The sequence below is a fragment of the Macaca thibetana genome, chromosome 3 (genome assembly GCF_024542745.1).
Source record: "Macaca thibetana thibetana isolate TM-01 chromosome 3, ASM2454274v1, whole genome shotgun sequence".
Taxonomy (NCBI): Eukaryota; Metazoa; Chordata; class Mammalia; order Primates; family Cercopithecidae; genus Macaca; species Macaca thibetana.
In genome coordinates this window covers 162643159-162662807 of record NC_065580.1, presented here as the reverse complement: position 1 = coordinate 162662807, position 19649 = coordinate 162643159, and the positions used below count along the sequence as shown (strand labels likewise).

Below are 19649 nucleotides of genomic sequence, written 5' to 3'. Positions count from 1 at the left end.
CAGGAGGGCAGTGACCCTGCAGTGAGGGTGGGTTGGGGCAGGGCAGGCCTTCGTAGATATTGTGCCCGCAAGAGATGTGTCCTTCTGCAGAGGTCAATGTCATCAGGGGTGAATAGACAGGAGGGTGCCTGCCTTCCCCTGCTAGTCCTCCACATCCGTGAGAACTTTAGCATAAGCACTCTGCCCCCCACTGCCCTCATCCTGTGCACCTACACGGCAGAAGACTCTTTGGGCTGAGGTTTCCTAACCCATCAAACCATAGCTCTTTTTTTGAGGCACGGTCTTATTCTGTTGCCCAGGCTGGTGTTCAGTGGCATGATCACAGCTCACTACAGCCTCAACCTCCCAGGCTCAAGCCATCCTTCCGCCTCAGTCTTCTGAGTAGCTGGGACTACAGGCGCTCACCACCACTCCTGGCTAATTTCTTTTGTATTTTTAGTAGAGACGGTGTTTTGCCCCATTGCCCAGGCTGGTCTCGAACTCCTGGGCTCAAGTGTTCCTCCCGCCTTGGCCTCCCAAAGTGCTAGGATTATAGGTGTGAGTCACTGCGCCTGGCCAAATCTTAGCTTTCTCAGTTCCTTAATCCTTTGCTCATGTAGGTGGGCATTACCAAAACCCTATGTTATCTGACAATTGTTTACAATAAGATGGATTGTTCATGAAGCATGCTTCCCTATCCATTCAGATGGCTTCACATTTGGTTATTTCACTGCCCAGTAGCTCCTCTTCCAGGAGGGAGATGAGGGAGATGAAAGGAAAGGAGGGATTTATTTGGACTTATTTGACTTTGACTTATTTAGGTGATTCCACTAACTCAGCAAAATAGTCCTCCCCACCCCTAAACTGTTCTCATTTAGTCTGCATAATCAAAAATAGCATACAATACAGAGTTTTGGGAATTTGTCAGGTTTTCTCCATATTTGTTTCACCAGTGATAAAATAAGGAAGGCAAGTACCTGTAGTACAGTGGTTCTTACATGAATGAAGATAGGAATCACTTGGGAAGCTTTTTAAAAATACCAATGCCCAGGCCCCCTTCCAGCCCTATTAGCTGGGAGTCTTTGGAGGCAAGGCCAGGCAATGGTAGTGTTATCAAAGCTCCCCAGGTGATTCTAATGGAGAACTCTTTGGGAGGCCGAGACGGGCGGATCACGAGGTCAGGAGATCGAGACCATCCTGGCGAACACGGTGAAACCCCGTCTCTACTAAAAAATACAAAAAACTAGCCGGGCGAGTGGCGGGCGCCTGTAGTCCCAGCTACTCGGGAGGCTGAGGCAGGAGAATGGCGTAAACCCGGGAGGCGGAGCTTGCAGTGAGCTGAGATCCGGCCACTGCACTCCAGCCTGGGCGACAGAGCGAGACTCTGTCTCAAAAAAAAAAAAAAAAAAAAAAAAAAAAAAAATCATTAGGGGCCGGGCGCGGTGGCTCACGCCTGTAATCCCAGCACTTTGGGAGGCCGAGGCAGGCAGATCACGAGGTCAGGAGATCGAGACCATCCTGCCTAACACAGTGAAACCCTGTCTCTACTAAAAATACAAAAATTTAGCCGGGTGCGGTGGCGGGCGCCTGTGGTCCCAGCTACAGGGGAGGCTGAGGCAGGAGAATGGTGTGAACCCGGGAGGCGGAGCTTGCAGTGAGCTGAGATTGCACCACTGCACTCCAGCCTGGGTGACAGTGAGATTCTGTCTCAAAAAAAAAAAAAAAAAAAATCATTAGAAGGTTGAGAACCTCTGGTCTAACAAACTAGTCAAGAGCATTAGTTCCCAAACTTTCATGCACGTCAGAATCTTTCCAGAGGCATATGGGGCTCAAGAAGTGATTTATTTATTTTGAGACAGAGTCTGGCTCTGTCACCTAGGCTGGAGTGCAGTGGCGCAATCACAGCTCACTGCAGCCTTGACCTCCTGGGCTCAAGCAATCCTCCCAACCTCAGCCTCCCTAGTAGTGGGAACTACAAGCATGTGCCACCATGCCTGGTTAATTTTTGTATTTTTTTGTAGTGACGGGGTCTTGTCATGTTGCCCAGGCTGGTCTCCAACTCCTGGGCTCAAGTGATCCGCCTCTCTTGGCCTCCCAAAGTGCTGGGATTAAGAAGTTACGTCTTTAACAAGTTCCCAGGTGCTGCTGATGCTGCTGGTCATTATTCCAGGACCAGCTTTGAGAATCATTGGTCAAGAGACCTAAGATGAAATTCCAACTCTGCTGCTAAGTTGTCATATGATTGGAATAATCAATAGCTCCTCTTTGATATTCTACAACTGGAATAGGCAAACATTTTCGGTAAAAGGCCATATAATAAATATTTTTAGCTTTGCAGGTCATACGGTCTCTGTTGCAACTTCTTAACTCTGCCATTGTGGTATGAAAACAGTCATAAACAACACCTAAACAAACAGCATGACTGTGTTCCCATAAAACTTCATCGAGGTGGCAGGATCTGCTGACCCCCATCCTACAGTCTCACGAGTGATGTCTCTAAGTGAGGATTTCTTTGTACTTATCTAATTTGGTGCTCTTTGGGCTTTCTAAATCTGAGGGTTGATACCTTTCATCGATTCTGTAAAATTCACGGTTATCATCTTCTTAAATATTGCCTTTTCTACATTGTTTCTATTACCAATTCATGATACTCAGATCTGGTAACGTGTTAGACCGTCTCACTTTATCCTCCGTGCCTCTTAGCTACATATATATTTTCTACCTCTGTCTCTCTGTGCCACGTTCATGTCTATTTTTTGTTTCTCGTAGTACTTGTTGGCTCCTTATCAAGTCTGCATATTTTGATAGTCTCTTATATCTTCATCATTTATTCAATCACCTCATTTGTTTCCTGAAACATTTTCATATGAAAATTTATTTCATATTCTGTGTTGATTTTTCCAATATCTGTGATCTTCAGTGGCTGATTCTGCAGTTTATAATTTCTGTGGATTTTCATTCATGATAGCTTATTTTATTCATGATGGCTTGTTTCTTCATGAGTTTAGTGAATTTTGATCCTGACCTCTAATTCCTTGGAACTTTATCTATGATAATTTTTTGAGTCTTAGTATCCATAAGGCAGTGCGTTAGTTTCTTTTGAATGCCTGGGGATGCTCCTTTATACAAGTTGTTGGCTTTAGAGCTCCCCAAGTAGTGTAAAGTTTGGTTTGCTATTAGAAATTGTCAGGTGACACATTACTTTCCTGCCACTTCCTAAGGTGGAGACAGGCAAGTTCGTTTCTTGACAGGCAAGGAGGGGCAAGTACTTGGTCTCTGGTTCAGTTCCTGAAGGTACTGCTCTTTAGTGGTCTTAGCCTTATGCGAGGGGTCTCCCAGCCATCTCCTCAATCCCTGGTGCCTGCAGAAACCTGGGCCAGGCCAGTAAGATATGGCCCATGCCCTACTTGGTGACCAATGCCTTCAGCATTAGCTCTTCTCTCTAGATTAATGCTCTCTCAAAGTTTCTGACCTCCTAGGTATGACTTGTTTTGATGCCAGTTCAACTGTGCTTTAAAAATTTATTTTATTTAAATATCATCTATAGTATTTTGAGTGGCCTCTTTGAGAGTGGTGGCATAGTATTCCCAGGGACACCAGTAGGTAACCAACCACTTCCAATTTCTGGTTCCTCATCTCTGAATGGAGAAACCAATAGAATCAGAAATGTTTCTTCAATACTTTTTTTTAATGAATGAATCAGTGTTTTTTTTTATATATACTGTTCTCAGTATTCTTATTGTTTATTGTAACTATGCCACTATGCAATGTGTAGGATAGGCTAATGACATGTTTCTCCGATTAGATTAGGTTAATAATATGAACTAACTTCATAAGCTCTTTTTTAAAAGGTGCTGTATAGAATTTGTGGACCTATAATTTGAAGTTTTGAATTTCCCTGTGTGATTCGGAATCCCTCATTTGGCTGAGGCACTGATATGAACTAATTACACCATGAAGCTTGTATTGGGAGCAAATCATTTACCATCCTCCATCCTCATCCCAGTGTGGGGTGCAGATCTCCTCTCCTTGACCACTAAAAGTCTCTTGAAATTATAAAACTTAGAATTTTCATGTATGTGAAAAGCAGTTCTCAAGCAAGAGCTAGATGTTTTGTGCGAGTTGAAGAGGCAGCTAGGCAGCTAGATTGTGGTGTACGAGATGCTCAGGAAGCACTTAACTCCCGATGGAAATATGATTCGGGAAGGCGCCAGGAGCCTGTACAAATTTTCCACATTCTTGAGTTGGGGAATTCTGGAAGAATCAAGAGTGCTATCCCATGAGGATTTCAAGCGCCTACTATTACTACTATTACTGCATATTAATACGTAGCTTTGTGAAAAATAAAGTGAGGCAGAAATGCCAAATTGAAAAGGAATCTGCACAGTTTAGCATTTTCTTACAAAACTAAACATACTCTTGTCGTACAATCCAGCAATTGTGCTCCTTGGTATTTACCAAAAGGGACTGAAAACTTATGTCTGCACGGAAATCTGCACACAGATGTTTATAGCAGTTTTATTCGTCATTGCCAAAACTTGGAAGCAACCAAAATGTCCTTTGGTAGGTGAATGGATAAATAAACTGTGGTACATCCAGACAATGGAGTATTATCCAGGGATAAAAAGAAACGAGCTTTCAAGTCATGAAAAGACATGGAGGAACCTTAAATGTATATTGCTAAGTGTAAGAAGCCAATATGAAAAGCCTACATCCTGTACGACTCCAACTACATGACATTCTGGAAGAGGTAGAACTACGGAGCCTGAAAAGAGACCGGTAATTGCCAGGGGTTAGTGGGGAGGGAGGAATAGGTGGAGCACAGAGGATTTGCAGGGCAGTGAAACTGTTCTGTATGAAGTTATAAGGTGGATCCATGTCATTATGCATTTGTCCAAACCGGTAGAATGTACACCATCAAGAGTGAACCCTGATGTAAACTATGAACTTTGGGTGATAGTGATGTGTCATTGTACGGCCATTGATTGTAGCAAATAGATGACTTTGGTGGAGATATTGATATTGTATGGAGGAGGCAGGGGGTGTAGGGGAATTCTTAAAGTTGCCACTCAATTTTGCTGTGAACCTAGAACTGCTCTAAAAAATACAGCTTATTAATTTTAAATAAAGGATTTTGCAGAATGGAATGAGATGGTACCTTGGCTACCTCTTTGGAGTAGCTGTTACATGCTGAGAAAAACAATCAAGTTCAAGTCACACACAAGGCCTAGGCAGGCACCTGGCCCGCTGTGTGTCCCTGCCTGGCTGGAGAAAAGACCTTAGGCCCCAGGATGGAGGCAGGAGCAACGGCTTCTTGGGGCTTAGAGGGCGTGGAATGGAAGAAGGACCTACTCCTGAAAACCTGGGCATGCCCACTGCGGAGGGGCCAGAGGGCAGGAAGAAAGGAATTCATGCCTTTGGCGTTTCCTGCCTCCCCAAGCACTGCAGGAGTGGTTTGCTGGGAAGGCTGGTGTTGGACCAAAACCTGCACCTCTGGGAGTCAACAAAGAGAGGCTGGAGAGGCTGGAAGGGCAGCTGGAAGATCCCATCTCTGGAATCTTTGCAAAATAAGGACCTACCTGTAGACACACACTAGCATACACATGAGAAAACACACAGATTTAAACAGGTGAACAGGCATACAGTGACACACACATACCAGCACACACATGCACAGTCAGATGCCTGTATACATTCAGAGTTCACATCTGTTGTAGAAACATACACAGATGATCAAGGCAGCTTGCCATTCTGGAAGCACATCATAAGCAGTAGCTGCCGATAAACATGGCCTCTTGATAGCCCGGGGAGCAAATTGTTCTAACATGTGTCCCCTGAGAATGCAACAGCCTTCCAGAACAATTAGCCCTCCCTTCTCCATCACTCAGCTGCACTTGGTGGAGCTCTGTCTCTTTCTGAAGCTCCCAGTATGGTTTCTGGCAAATGCACAGGTGTGTTCATCTCAGCGTGCCTGCCGGCGGCTTCCCACCCATGCGTCTTCAATGCTCTAGGCAGGTTGTAATTTAGTGCTGTCAGTTCATGGCAGTCACTTTATCCACATGACACTGGAGGTCTTTGGTGGTGAGAACTTGCTGCCCACGCTGCCTGAGAGGGTCAACAACAGAAGCAGTGAAGGAACTGAATCTTGCTGGGCCACAGGAGCTTTTGTTTCCTTATGTCCCCTATAGCGTTGCCCTTCCGACTTGGGGCCTTCCTGTCAGTTGTTGAGTAAGCTGTGGGAGAGAAATTGGGGGTAGGAGGCATTTTCAGTAGTTTGGGACACATCTTCCTTGGGGCAGCACTAACTGGAAACAGGCCCATTTGCACATTGGCAGATGGAATCCAACTGAATGTGGAAAAAGCTCTTCCGCAGAGGGCTCAAACCAAACATTAACCAAAACAACACCTTTTAAGTTTAACAAGGACTTAGAAGCTAGGTTGAAAAACTTCTGGTACTAATAGACAGCTTTTTAAAAACCAATTTAAAAGCTCTTCTGTTGAGTTAAAAAGCAAGAAGGCTTTCAATGCTTCCATTCTTTTCAGATTCTCTGCTTTTGAACATAATCGGATTATTTTCTTTTAAAATTATTTCACTGAACTGTTTTGCAACTGCGGTAGACAGAATAATGGCCCCCAAAGAACTCCATATTTGAATCCCTGGAACCTGTGAGTGTGTTACCTTACATGGCCAAAGGGACTTTGCAGATGTGATGTAGAATCTTGACATGGGAGATGACGCAGGATTAACTAGGGAATCCCAATGTAATCACAGACATCCTTAAAAGATGGAAGAAGGAGAGTCAGAGAAGGGGATGAGACCCTGGAAGTAGAGGTTGGAGTGATGTACTCTTAAGGCAGAGGAAAAGGCCATAAGCCAAGGACTCCACTCATCCTCGATGGGCTAGAAACAGCAAAGAAATGGACTCTCTTCTGGAGCCTCTAAAAGGAAGACAGCCCTGTGAATACCTTGATTTCAAGGCTGGGCACAGTGGCTCATGCCTGTAATCCCAGCACTTTGGGAGGCCGAGGCGGGCAGATCACTTGAGGTCAGGAGTTCAAGACCAACCTGGGCAATATGGCGAAATCCCGTCTCTGCTAGAAATACAAAAATTAGCTGGGCATGGTGGCAGTTGCCTGTAATCCCAGCTACAGGAGGTTGAGGCAGGAAATCACTTGAACCTGGGAGGCAGAGGTTGCAGTAAGCCGAGATTGCACTAAGGCACTCCAGCCTGGGTGACAGAGCGAGACTCTGTCTCCAAAAAAAGAAAAAAAAAAAAGAAAGAAAAACAAAACAAAGAAACAAAAAACCCCTTGATTTCAGGATTTTCAACTTCCAGAACTGTAAGACAATATATTTGTGTTGTTTTAAGTCACATTTGTGGTAATTTGTTACAATGACAGTAGGAAGTCAGTACAGCCTATTGGGTATGGGTCAGATCCTGCCTGCTAACTTGAAAAAAAGACCAACTTACTGAGAAATAAATGAACCCTTTCACTGGACCTCATATAGTTCTTTGGTTGCCTTTCTCTGTTCAGGTGAGCTTGTAGTATGAATTTTACACATATTCCCCACTGTGCTAAGTGGAACATTCATGTTAGGAGGGTTAAATCTAACTGTATCTGACTCCAAGCATCTTTGTCTATCTTTGTTGGGGATTATCCTATTGTATTAGGTTGCTCGGGCTGCCCTAACAAAATATTGCAGAGTAGACAGCTACAACAATAGGCATTTATTCTCTCACAGCTCTGGAAACTGGAAGTCCAAGATCAAGGTACTGGCTGGGTTGGTTTCTCCTGAGCCCTCTCTCCTTGGCTGGCAGACGACCGTCTTCTTGCTGTGTCCTCACATGGTCCTTCCTCTGCACATACAAATCCCTGGTGTTTGTATATCTAAATTTCCTCTTCTTATAAGGATACCAGTCAGAATGGATTAGTGACCACCCTAATTGACTCGTTTTAACCTAATTACCTTTTTAAAGGCCCCATCTTTCATTAAAATCTGAGGTACTGTGGTTTAGGGCTTTAATATATTAATTTTAGATGACACATTTCAGCCCGTAACACCTACATTGACTACAGCTAAGAGAGGTCTGTACAAGCCAAGAAGAGAGGACTGTACTACTTAAGTGGCGTGTCAGGACTATTGTCTATTATCCATGTTTAAACTCAAGTTTACTGCAATATGCAGCAATTGGAACTATATCACTTAGTCACCTTCTGGCCCACAGGAAATGTATTCCAAAGACCATTAAGCTAAGATGAGAACAGGCCAGCTCTTTGAGTGGCAGAAACTCTCTCATAAAAATCTTATGGGGTTGGGGGTAGGGGACTGGGGGAGAAGCGGCAACATAAATGCAACTGAGTCCCTACCTCATACCATACATCTTACACATAGGAAAATACACTACACCTTACATCAGTAGACCAAAATGTAAAAAACATACTTCAAAATGAATAAAGAAAATAAAGGACCATATCTACATGATCTTAAAATAGAGAAAACTTTTTTTTTTTAAAAAAAAGAGCTCACAAAGCCCAAAGAATAAAGAAAAAGAGATAAATTCAACCACTTCAAACTTTAAAATTCTGTACAGAAAGTGTAAAAAAAACTTCTGTTGGCAAAAGTTTAAAAAAGATGCTTGCAACCACATTAAATAGACTAGGAATTTGTACATAAAACACAGAATAAGAAAAATAAAAGTAGGAAAAAATAAATTAGCTGCCAGAAGAGTAAATGTGAATAGCCAATAAAAAACAAAAAGATGCTCAAGGTCAGGAAAGGGAAAGAAGAAGAACAGAGAGAGGCCATATCCCACCCATGGTATTGGTAAAATCAAGTTATCAAATGATCTCAACTGTTGGCAAGGTTCTAGGGGAAATGGTACTCTCATAAATTGTTGCTGGAAATGTAAATTGGTAAAGGCATATTGGAGAGAAATTTGAGAGCATCTAGGAAAATGGAAAATGTGCCTACCCTATGTCCTGGGAATTATGCTTTGGGATACACATTGAACAAGCTTCTACATATTTCCATTAGGGTCCTATACATGATGGTGTCTGTTGCAGCATTTTTGGTAATAGCAGGGAAAACAATGATCCCTTAATATAGAAAGGAGTAAGTAAAACGTAATGTTTTCTTGTGATGAAATACCATATAACAATTGAAGGTAAATATGAAGTTTATACCAGCCTGAATAGATTTTAAAAACAAGGTAGAATATAAAAAGCAAGATGCAAATTGATAGGATATTTACAGATGTGGATATTTTTAAAAACAAAATCATACAATGTGTGTTTTAATTAATGCATATGTATCTAGAAAAAAGTTATTCTTAAGGAATGCAATGGATACATGACCATTTTAGTTTCTGGGGAGATGCAGAGAAGAGTGGGTGCTGGTGGTTTAGGGGACATGAGCTGGTATCTCTCCTTGCCTCACTCCTCCTCTTCCCTTCCCTGCCCTCCCTCCTCCCCTCCTTTCCCCCATTCCTTCTTTCCTTTCTTCCTTTTTTCTTCCTAAAAATTGGCAAGAAGGAGATATGGCAAAAAGTTAGCACTTGTTAATTCTAAATTGTAGGAATATGGAAGTTATTTTTAAAATTTTATGGTAACTTCTAAATTTCAGAAGGCAGAAACCAAACCAAACAAAAACCCTAGTATTTATAAAAATAAAATCATAAACTATAAAACTCTACTGCAGGATATCATTCGTACTCCAAATCTCAGCATCACGGAATATATCTTTGTAATGAATCTGCACATGTACCCACTGATTCTAAAATAAAAGTTAAAAAAGAAAAAAAACTCTATGAAGGAAGCAAAGGAAGACTTGAACAAGTGAAGGAAAGGATTATTTTGCATCCACTGTCTTCCAGAGGGCCAGCCACTTCCCGGCATCATAAACTGACTCCTCAATGTTGAGAGTCCTCACTGGCTTTTGAGTTAGAGAGAACCCTATCGGCTATTCTGTGTTGAACCTCTCTTTTCACCTCCTCCATGGATGCCTCCACCTTCTTGAAGTACTGTTACAGGTGTCTTTTTTTCAGGGCCAGTAACTGGCCCCACTGTCCTAAAGCAGGGAGTTCCATTTTTAGGCAGCTGAACCTATTAAGAAAAATTCTTCCTTATTTTTTAGAAGAAATCTATTCCTGTAGACTCTACCCCTTAGTTCTAATTTTGGAGGAACAGAGATCAAGTTCAGTGCTCCTTTAGCAGCAATGTCCTTCAAAATGTAAAGACAGCCCAGGAGGCCGAGTTTCGATCCTGCATTTATAAGTTTTTAGATCTAAAAATGTAGAGGGTTTCTTACACAAATCCAAACTCATGAACCTCATATGGAGAGATCACCCTAAAATATCTAAATGGCTATGAAATTCAACTTTTAAACTTCTCTTTGGTAATATGGAAGAACCTAACCTGAGAACACAGAAAGACAGGCTTATCTCAGGTAGTGGATTTTTCTCTGGGCTTGGAGGTGGAGGTGTCTTCCCTGGGAGGGAGAAGTACATAATTCATGAGCCATGCTTATCAGACTCCAAAGGAACAGATACAGAGGGGAACTGGATACCTGGTTAGAAACTGATACCTCAACAGACATAAGAGGGAGCTACACGATCTCCTTATGAATGACACTGCATATTTTATAAGGGAGTAGCAATGGCTTGCCAATTTCAGTGCTAAGGTGGGTTTACAAAGTTTGACTTAGAGGTAGGCTCTGGAGACACATTCCCCACTGGGTTACTGTTTATCAGCTGGTTTCCTTTTCACCTGCTTGAGAAGTAACCGATGAATGAAAAAGGCTATTGGCACTCCGTTCTAGAGAAGTGATTGGTTGATGGTGTGTCTGAGTTATGTGAGATGTTGTATATCATTGTGGGAAAGAGGAAAGGAGAGGAAAGGAAACTGAAGCTTATGTTCTCCCGTTAGTAGTGAAACAGGGATCGAAGCTCAGTCTCCTGGGCTCAAATGTTCTTTGTTTTGTTTAAACCTTACTACTCTCACAGAGACTGTAAAGGCATCAATAGCAAATACAAAAAAATATTTAATGACTGGTACCAGTCAGTCAAAATGGACTCCAGCTGCTTTATGGGCATATGTTGGTGAGATACCTGTTCCGCCCACAACCATCACCAACCAGAGCCCAAGAGATGCTTTCAAAGGTGAAACAGAAGGAGCATTGCTCAAGAAAATTATAACTAATTATATTGTCCTTGTCTTCTTTGATGAAATGGCTTTGTTTCCACCCAGGCATGGTGGCTCATGCCTGAAATCCCAGCCCTTTGGGAGAAGCCAAGGTAGGAGGGTCACTTGAGCTTGGAAGTTCAAAACCAGCCTGGGCAACATAACAAAACCCCATCTCTACAAGAAATACAAAAATTAGTAGGGCATTGTGGTGAGCACCTGTAGTCCCAGCTACTCAGGAGGCTAACATGAGAGGATTGCTTGAGCCTGGGAGGCAGAGGCTGCAGTGAGCTGTGATTGCACCACTGCACTACAGCCTGGGCAACAGAGTGAGACCCTGTCTCAAAAAATTTAGAAAAATGGCTTTGTTTCCCAGTAGATCTCTCTGAAATTATATTCTATGCATGAAGCCATTTCTTCTTAAAACTTTTTGTAGGAAATCACGTCAACTCTGACTGTGAATGCAAAAGAAAGTAAAGGAGAATGGATACAGGGAAGGGATGGCTCCATTTTTCTACATTTTGAGGTGGCTGACAAAACTTACTCCTTCTTAAAGTCCTTCAGTGTCCTGAGTCAAGAGAGGAGATGCAAACATCCTTTAACTCTCTCTTCCCATAACCTCCAGCCCCATGGTTTTATCTTTGGAGAATGTTCCCTTCTTTAAACCCTATCTGCCGTCTCCACCTGTTGCCATCTTATCCTAAAATCGTTTCCAATAGGACATCCACTGCACAGCCCTCCTCGTCGCCTTGCCAGGTTCTATCTGCCTCTCCTTTCAGTCATGAATACATTTCCCAATCCTGACTTATCCTAGGAGGGTAAATACATCTTCAGGTGATAGTTCCCAGACAGCATCCCTAAATTTGGGGGTGTCTGATCACCTACAATGGAAGACAATTATTTTACAACCTTTCCCTCACTGCCCTCCCACCCAGTGCTGTGTGTTTGTTTTTGACTAGAGTGAATTAAAATCAGTTTTGTTTGGAAGATTTCACAACACTCCTTGACATTTTTGGAGTTCCGATGGAGAAAGATTGAAGCCGGAATGAAACCTAAGGGCCTGCTGCATCGCACGTGTTTGGGGGTTTCTGTTTCGTTGTGCAAACTCAGTCCAGTGGGAGACAGGCGTGACTGCTGTGGGGAGGCATTTCCCCATTTGCCAAAAACTAATGGTGCGGAATAGTTTGAGAGACCACAAAATTACATTTCTCTACTCAGCACTGTGAAAAATTGTCATGGAAAACTATATTACCAACTCACATCACCTGGATCTACTACAACCAGAGGGCAAAAGAGATTTCAACCCAGTCACTGATATGTAATGGATTAACTCACCCTGAGTGTTTGTTGTGTCTCTCTGCTGTCTTTTGATTCAAACACATAATTGTCTAAATTGAGCAGTGAAGATTGCCTGGCTCCTTAGTTCTTGGGCTTCTATCCCTTTGAATTTGTGTCATTCTGATTAAGGGAGAGAAGAAGGCAAGCAGGAAGGTTCCAGTTTGGGATTAAAGCATCAGCCCCAATTCTGGCCCCAGCATTTCAGGTGCGTGAACACCAGCTGGTCTCTCCAGAATGTCTCTGGTCTGGGATCCATTTGAGAAGTTTTCTCTCCAAAACTCAAGCCTCAGTAATTATAAAAACTTATTGGAAGTGTTTTCAATATTTTTGAAACTGAAAATATGCCCATATATTTTAAGCAACCCCAAAGAGATCAAGAATGGGAAATGGCAGAGCTGGACAAGAGGCAGTCTGAAGCTGAAAGCCCAGGTGGGAAGGTGCCAATGTCAAATTATTGGACAACAATCAAATATTTGAGGCCTCCAGCATTTGTGGAAATTGTTTTAGCAGGGACAGTGGCACCAACACAATGATTTGTTTTCTCCAAGTCCAAATAAAGAAATTGTATGGCTCCATGTTTCTCTTTTAATTAAGAATATAACCTTTTCTTTGAAAGACTCTACCTGAACTACTAAGCCCACAAGACAGGGCTCTGCATTTTAAAATGTCACGGAGTCTTGAAGACCCAAAAAACTGCTTAGTAATTGATGATCAGTGATAGCCAGCCTCGAATGACTTCCACATCTATAAATTGTAAGCCAGAAGGAGACACTAAAGAGAAGAACAGAAGGGCTTGTTGGGAAAGTACCACAAATAATTAAAAGTTATGGGAACAGAGAAGAAAATAAGACATGTTGATTAGAAACATCAGGATGAATTGGCATTGATTTTGCTGTACAATAGAAAACTTGTTTCAAATTTTCTTCCAATAGATGCATAGCATGGGGAGTGAGGAATTGAATTCTATTCCAGGTTCAAATTTAAGTTTGGAAATGAAATTTGGGAAGGTATGCCTCATTTCACAAAAACTAAACAACTTTTTGAATACTCTTACATAAGGAATCCCACAGAAATGGGTCTAATTCGATTATCCAGTATCTGTAGGCTCAGAAAAATGTTTCTCTTGGTTTTGAATTTTAATGCATGTTTAGCCCCCTTTTTTTGTTCATTTGCTGATACATTTAATATTCTTCCTTGTGAATCTTTGCAGGTCCTGTTACAGTCTGGTTGTAAGTGCTCATCCCTTTTAAAAACAACCAACATTGAAAATAAATTCCTTGAGAAAAATCTTTGCTTGTTATACGGCTACACAATATGAAAGCATACATTCTGTGCGGTTGAATTGCAGCTGTTACTTTTCCTTCTGGTCCTTAATAACTGGACCAAATATAAAAGTCACATGAATATATTATTTGTCCTTTTAAATGAAGAGTTCGTTAGCACTATCAGTTTTCTACCACATTCTTTTTTTTTTTTTTTTTTTTTGAGATGGAGTCTCACTCTGTCGCCCAGGCTGGAGTGCAGTGGTGCCATCTCGGCTCACTGCAAACTCCGCCTCCAGGGTTCACACCATTCTCCCGCCTCAGCCTCCCAAGTAGCTGGGGCTATGGGCACCCACCACCGTGCCCGGCTAATTTTTTTTTTTTTTTTTTTTTGTATTTTTGTTAGAGATGGGGTTTCACCATCTTAGCCAGGATGGTCTCGATCTCATAACCTCATGATCTGCCCACCTCGGCCTCCCAAAATGCTGGGATTACAGTTGTGAGCCACCATTCCCGGCCTCCACCACATTCTTAACATGTGATTTGACTGCCTGTGGAGCTAACATTTTTCTCAGAGGGATGGGTCCACATGATCTCGTGACAAGGCCGACCTGTCCTCCAGCCTGCCAGAGTGCAGGCACAACACTGGCCCTTGGCACGGCTTGCAGATGGGCACAGCCTCTGGGCTGTATCACAGCTGTTCCCCTGGACGTGAGAAACTGGTGCCCCAGAGGGGCTGTCCCCACCCTGAGCTCTCCTGCAGCCCCGCCGCTTAAAGGCCACCCACAGCTCACTCCATTGGCCTTCCTCTGCCCTAATTCTCAGCTCAGGAGCACCTTCACTGTTAATAGGTCCTTCCTTCCAAGTCTCAGAAGGACTTTGCTCATGGGTGCCTGTTTGCAAGGCTGGGATTTCTGCACAACTGATCATCAACTCCAGAGAGCTCCTAGTTCACTGCTCATGGCAGTAACTCCTGTCCCCAGGGCTCCCCTGGGCCCTCTGGGCAGTTATCACCTCCCATCTTATTCTCAGCAGATACCTGGGCCCACTAGAAGATAATGCAACCCACTAGAAGCTGAGAAGCACCATGAGGGATCATGATGCGTGTACTGATGTCCCCAGTGCTTAGACGAGCACCCAGGATAATGCCTGGCTCATAATCTGTGCTCAACAGTGTTGTTTCCTATTGGACAGACCCTCCTGTGCACTCTTTTTCTCCTCCCTCCGTTCCCTTCAGAGAAGCAGACACAGCCGCTCTGCTAGTCAGGAATGACCTTTCCCTGCCCTGTCATGCTCTTTCTTCTAAAACCCTGGTCCTTCCCTTGCTTCTTTCCCAGAACCATCAATGTCATCCTCACCTTGCTTCTGGCATTGACTCCCTCTCTAAGTGACACTATTTCTCGCCTTCTCTCCTTCACATTCCATACCAAAAGTTGCAAACTTTTTTTTAATAGGGTAAAGAAAAGTGCCACCACTTAAAGAAAGGATAGGTTCTCTAATAAGGAATTAAGAGGAAAGTTTATGGAAGAAGTGACATTGGACAATAGCTTGGAAGCATTCTTAGAATGTTTGGAGTTACTTGCTGATGTGGTTTGGATGTTTGTCCCCGTCAGACCTCACGTTTGAAATGTGATCCCCAGTGTAAGAGGTGTGAGGGTCATAGGCGCAGATCCCTCATGAATAAGGTGGGTCCCCTTTCCAAGGTAATGAGAGTTCTTGCTCATGAGATCACAGGAGATCTGGTTGCTAGAAGAGCCTGTCACCTTCCCTGCTCTCTTCTTGCTCCCTCTCTCACCATGTGACAGGCATGCTCTCCTTTGGCTTCTGCCATCAATGGAATCTTCCTGAAGTCTTTGACTAAAGCAGAAGCTGGCACCATGCTTGTACAGCCTGCAAAACTGTGAGCCAAATAATCTCTTTTCTTTATAAATTACCCAGCCTTAGGTAGTCCCTCAGAACAACGCAAAATGAATGAATACAATTGCCAACATTATAAAAAGAGAGATTTCAGATAAAAATCAAGATTTTTGCAGGCTTCTCCTGAAAAATTAGAAGCTCTGGTAATGCCTGGCCAATATAACCACACCTTAACAGCCACAAGAAGCTCAGGAGCAACTGTTACTGTCAAGAAGGCCTTGCACCAAAGACACATAAAACACATCCCACATCCTGCGTGATCCTCTGCAATGAGGAGCCATCAAGAAATACCACCCTGCCATCAAGAGATGGAGTCAAATTCTTCTCCCCTTGAATCTGAACTAGAATTAGTGATTTGCTTGTTACCAATAGAATGCAGGCAAAGAGATGCTGCATGATTTCTGAAGCTAGAAGAGGCAAGGCCATGCAACTTCTGCTGCTTCTCCTAGACACTTCCTCTCAGATGTCCCCTCTTGGAATCCAACCTCCATGTTGTGAGGAAGCCCAAGCCATGCAGAGAGGCCATGTGTAGGTGCTCTGGCCACCAGTCCCAGCCAAATGCAGGCCTTCAGTCAACCCAGTCCAGAGGTGAAAAGCCTACAGGTGAGTCCAGCTTCAACACCATCATGGATCAAGTCTTGATGATCAAGACCATCACAGATCACAGACAGATGATCACTGCTGAGTCCTATTCAAATTGTGATCCACAGAGTGCAGAGCATAATAAAATCATTGTTGTAGACCACTGAGTTTTGAAATTTTTTCTTACCTAGCATGAGATAACTGGAACAACATGTCTTTATATTTTCCAGGATTTTTAGTACAAGGTCACTGGCAGAGTAGTTGCTCATTATTTTTTAATTAATCGGGTCTTAGAAAGTAGAAGGCAGTTACAAAGTGTTCACCTCTGTTTTTTTTCTTCTATAACAATTACGTTTTAACATCTTGGGATGCAAAAAGCCAACACTCCACTAGAGAGGAGAACTATTTCCATGGTTGGCATGTAGAAACAGCACTTCTTAATTTTATTTACAAAGACATCATCAGCTACACAACCTTCCTGGACAGAGACCCACTCTGGCTTCTGTTTGTATAGCTGATAATTATTATTATAAACTTGATTGTAGACTGTTTGCATTACAGGTGAAGAGAAGAAGAGTATGAACTACCACTAAACTCATTTCCCACTGTCCTGCAATCAAATGCAACGACCTTCAGCTACTCTCACCATTCTCTACCAAAAACATCCCAACTATCTGGACAGAACTCACCTAAAGTTCCCCAACATCAAATAAACCACATTCCAAAAGATTCAGAGCCAGAGAGAGACAAAATACCCTTTGTTGATGAAGCATTTACTCAAACATACATACATGTATGTATATGTACGTGTGTGTGTGTGTGTGTGTGTGTATATATATATATATATATATTTTTTTTTTTTTTTTCAGACAGGGTCTCTGTCACCCAGGCTGGAGTGCAGCGTGCAATCTCGGCTCACTGCAACCTCTGCCTCCCGGGTTCAAGTGATTCTCTGCCTCAGCTTCCCAAGGAGCTGGGACTATAGGTGCATGCCACCACGCCTGGCTAATTTTTGTATTTTTTGTAGTGAAGGGGTTTCGCCACATTGGCCAGGCTGGTCTTGAACATTTACTGATATATTTTTGAAGGATTAATGGACATCAGAATATAAAAAGAGGCTGTGTGCAAAATGCCCTATATAAAAACATATATTTAAAACCTTGATTACAGACATAGTTCACATTCATTGCAGAAAACATAGAGAAGCACAAAGAACAAAATTAAAATTACCTCTAACCTCAACATCTAGAGGACAGCATTGTTAACATTTAGGCCAAACCTTTCCTTTATATTTATTCATATAAATGGAACAAATGATGTTCCATAGATCAGATCTCATTGTAACCCCTGTCCTGCATCATAATACTGTACACATTTACCCATGTCATTAAATAGTCATCTACAGTATAATTTTATGCATAGTATTCTGTTGTATGAATGTATCATAATTTTTGTAATTATCTCCCATTGTTGGACATTCAGGTTGTTTCCAGTTTTCTCTTACTGTCTACAGCATAGCAATAAACATCCACCCTTGTCATATATTTTCATATGTCCATGATTATTTCCTAGCTCAAACTTGTCTAATCCATGGCCCACAGGCCATATACAGCCCAGGATGGCTTTGAATGCAGCCCAACACAAATTTGTAAACTTTCTTAAAACATTATGAGGGTTTTTTTTCGATTTTTTTTTTTTTTTTTTAGCTCATCAGTTATCATTAGTGTTAGTGTATTTTATGCATGGCCCAGAACAATTCTTCTTCTTCCAATGTGGCCCAGGGAAGCCCAAAGATCGGACACCCCTGTCCTAGATAAATGTCTAGAAAGGGGTTTACTGAGTCAGAGGTATGATACCATTAAGGCTTTTGGCACTTACTGCCAAATTTTCCTCCAGAATCACATTCCCCAGGCAGTGCATAGGAATTTTCATTTTACCAAACCCACACCAACTGGAAAACATTTATGGTCTGGGAATCAATGGTTGTAGTACCTTGGACTCAATAATAATACACCAACAGACAGCTCCCAAGCCCTGAAGATGGGAGAACAGAAGTAGTCTCTGAGAATGCAGAATGGCTCCTTTACAAAGGAGAAGACTGAGGGAAGTGATTTTTCCAATGTTATACAGATAGTCAGTGGGTGTCTCTCTGACATTCGACCTGGGTGTAGTCGTTGGTCTGGTCAGCACAATGACCAAATCTGGTTACAGTGTGGAATCAGTTAATGATTGTCCTAGGCTTACTTGACCTCCCGTTGCACCTTCCATTTTAAAGCGTTGCATTTAGGCAGCTTCCCATACTGGTCTTGATGGACCATGATGACTAGAAGTTCTCTGGGACCATGAAACTGGGCTGGATCCTCTTCATCTATGCTTATAAATGTATGTTCTGTGTCTGGTCACATTTGCTCATCATGAGCCTGTATCAGGCTCAAAAAAGGGCTAAATAATCTGTGAGCAAGAGTGGCAGGTTCCCTGAAAAAAAGTGCATGCCCCCATATCTCCTCGAGTTCAAGATGCATGACAAGTTGCAGACAGAGGCAGCTGGTAGAGACTAGAGAAGCATTGACTGTTAGTATTTATGGCCTCTGTCCCTTGAAAGCCTGCTGCCTCATTTCTAATGACACAGACACTGGCTCATCCCTGGCCCTGTGGCATTTGGCATCCCAGACCGCCACCCACACTTCAGAAATTTCTTTCCTCCTCTGACTTCTGTGACATCCATATCCCTCTCCTGGCTTTTGTCTTACCTTCTTGTGTCTGTTTCAATGTCTCTACTTTTTCCTTTTAGTCTTAAATATATGGCACAAATCTCAGGTCATGAACTCAGAAATGCTCATTATTTTTAATTTTTAAAATAACTGATTTTACATTCTGTTACAAGCTCTTACTGTGCTAGATGGTGAAAACTAAAATGTCAGTGAACCCAGAGTCATCTCAGAGTCTTCCTCCCTGCCCTGTTCTCCCTTCCCCTGGAATGCTGATGACTTCTGGTGGTTGGGGAGCAGGAGGCTGGCACCAGGTTACCATTCATTGTCTTCCATGCACCCTGGTGCACCCTGAGGCTTCTGTCATTCTTGTCAGGTCCCTGTTCTCAGCAATGTAGGTCAATGCAGCAGCCTCCCTGGGCCCTGAGCGCCTCTCAGAGCTGGCATGCTCTCTATTGCTTCGGTGCAACTTTGGGCACCTGGGAGATATCTGGCTACTCTCAGCACTGATGTGGGTGCAGGGAAGTTGAAACATTATCGAATTGTCCACCTGGACATGTGTCCCCCAGCTTTTGCTTCTCTAGTACTCATGACTGGCATAGAGGCACCCTCCGAGGCTTGCTGCCTTTCAGGAATCCTCAGAAGTCGTTTTTCCTAAGAAAGATTCCCCACACTCTTCCGG

The 19649-nt window shown here is 42.8% G+C and overlaps 2 protein-coding genes across 27 annotated transcripts in view; one reads left to right on the top strand and one right to left on the bottom strand.

The window, feature by feature from the left end:
* ATP5PO (ATP synthase peripheral stalk subunit OSCP) overlaps window positions 1-19649 on the bottom strand; it is a 1173690-nt gene that overhangs the window by 393725 nt on the left and 760316 nt on the right. Inside the window, exon 1 of one of the 20 annotated variants that reach the window (XM_050784680.1) lies at window positions 9460-9463. The exons of 18 other annotated variants lie outside the window; for them this stretch is intronic. The gene's annotated coding sequence lies outside the window, so the exon portion shown is untranslated. Of the gene's footprint in view, window positions 1-1031; window positions 1036-9459; window positions 9464-19649 lie in introns of those variants that run through there. One more of the 20 variants, XM_050784690.1, reaches the window with a different exon arrangement.
* MRPS6 (mitochondrial ribosomal protein S6) overlaps window positions 1-19649 on the top strand; it is a 519933-nt gene that overhangs the window by 454622 nt on the left and 45662 nt on the right. The gene's annotated exons all lie outside the window — the stretch shown is intronic.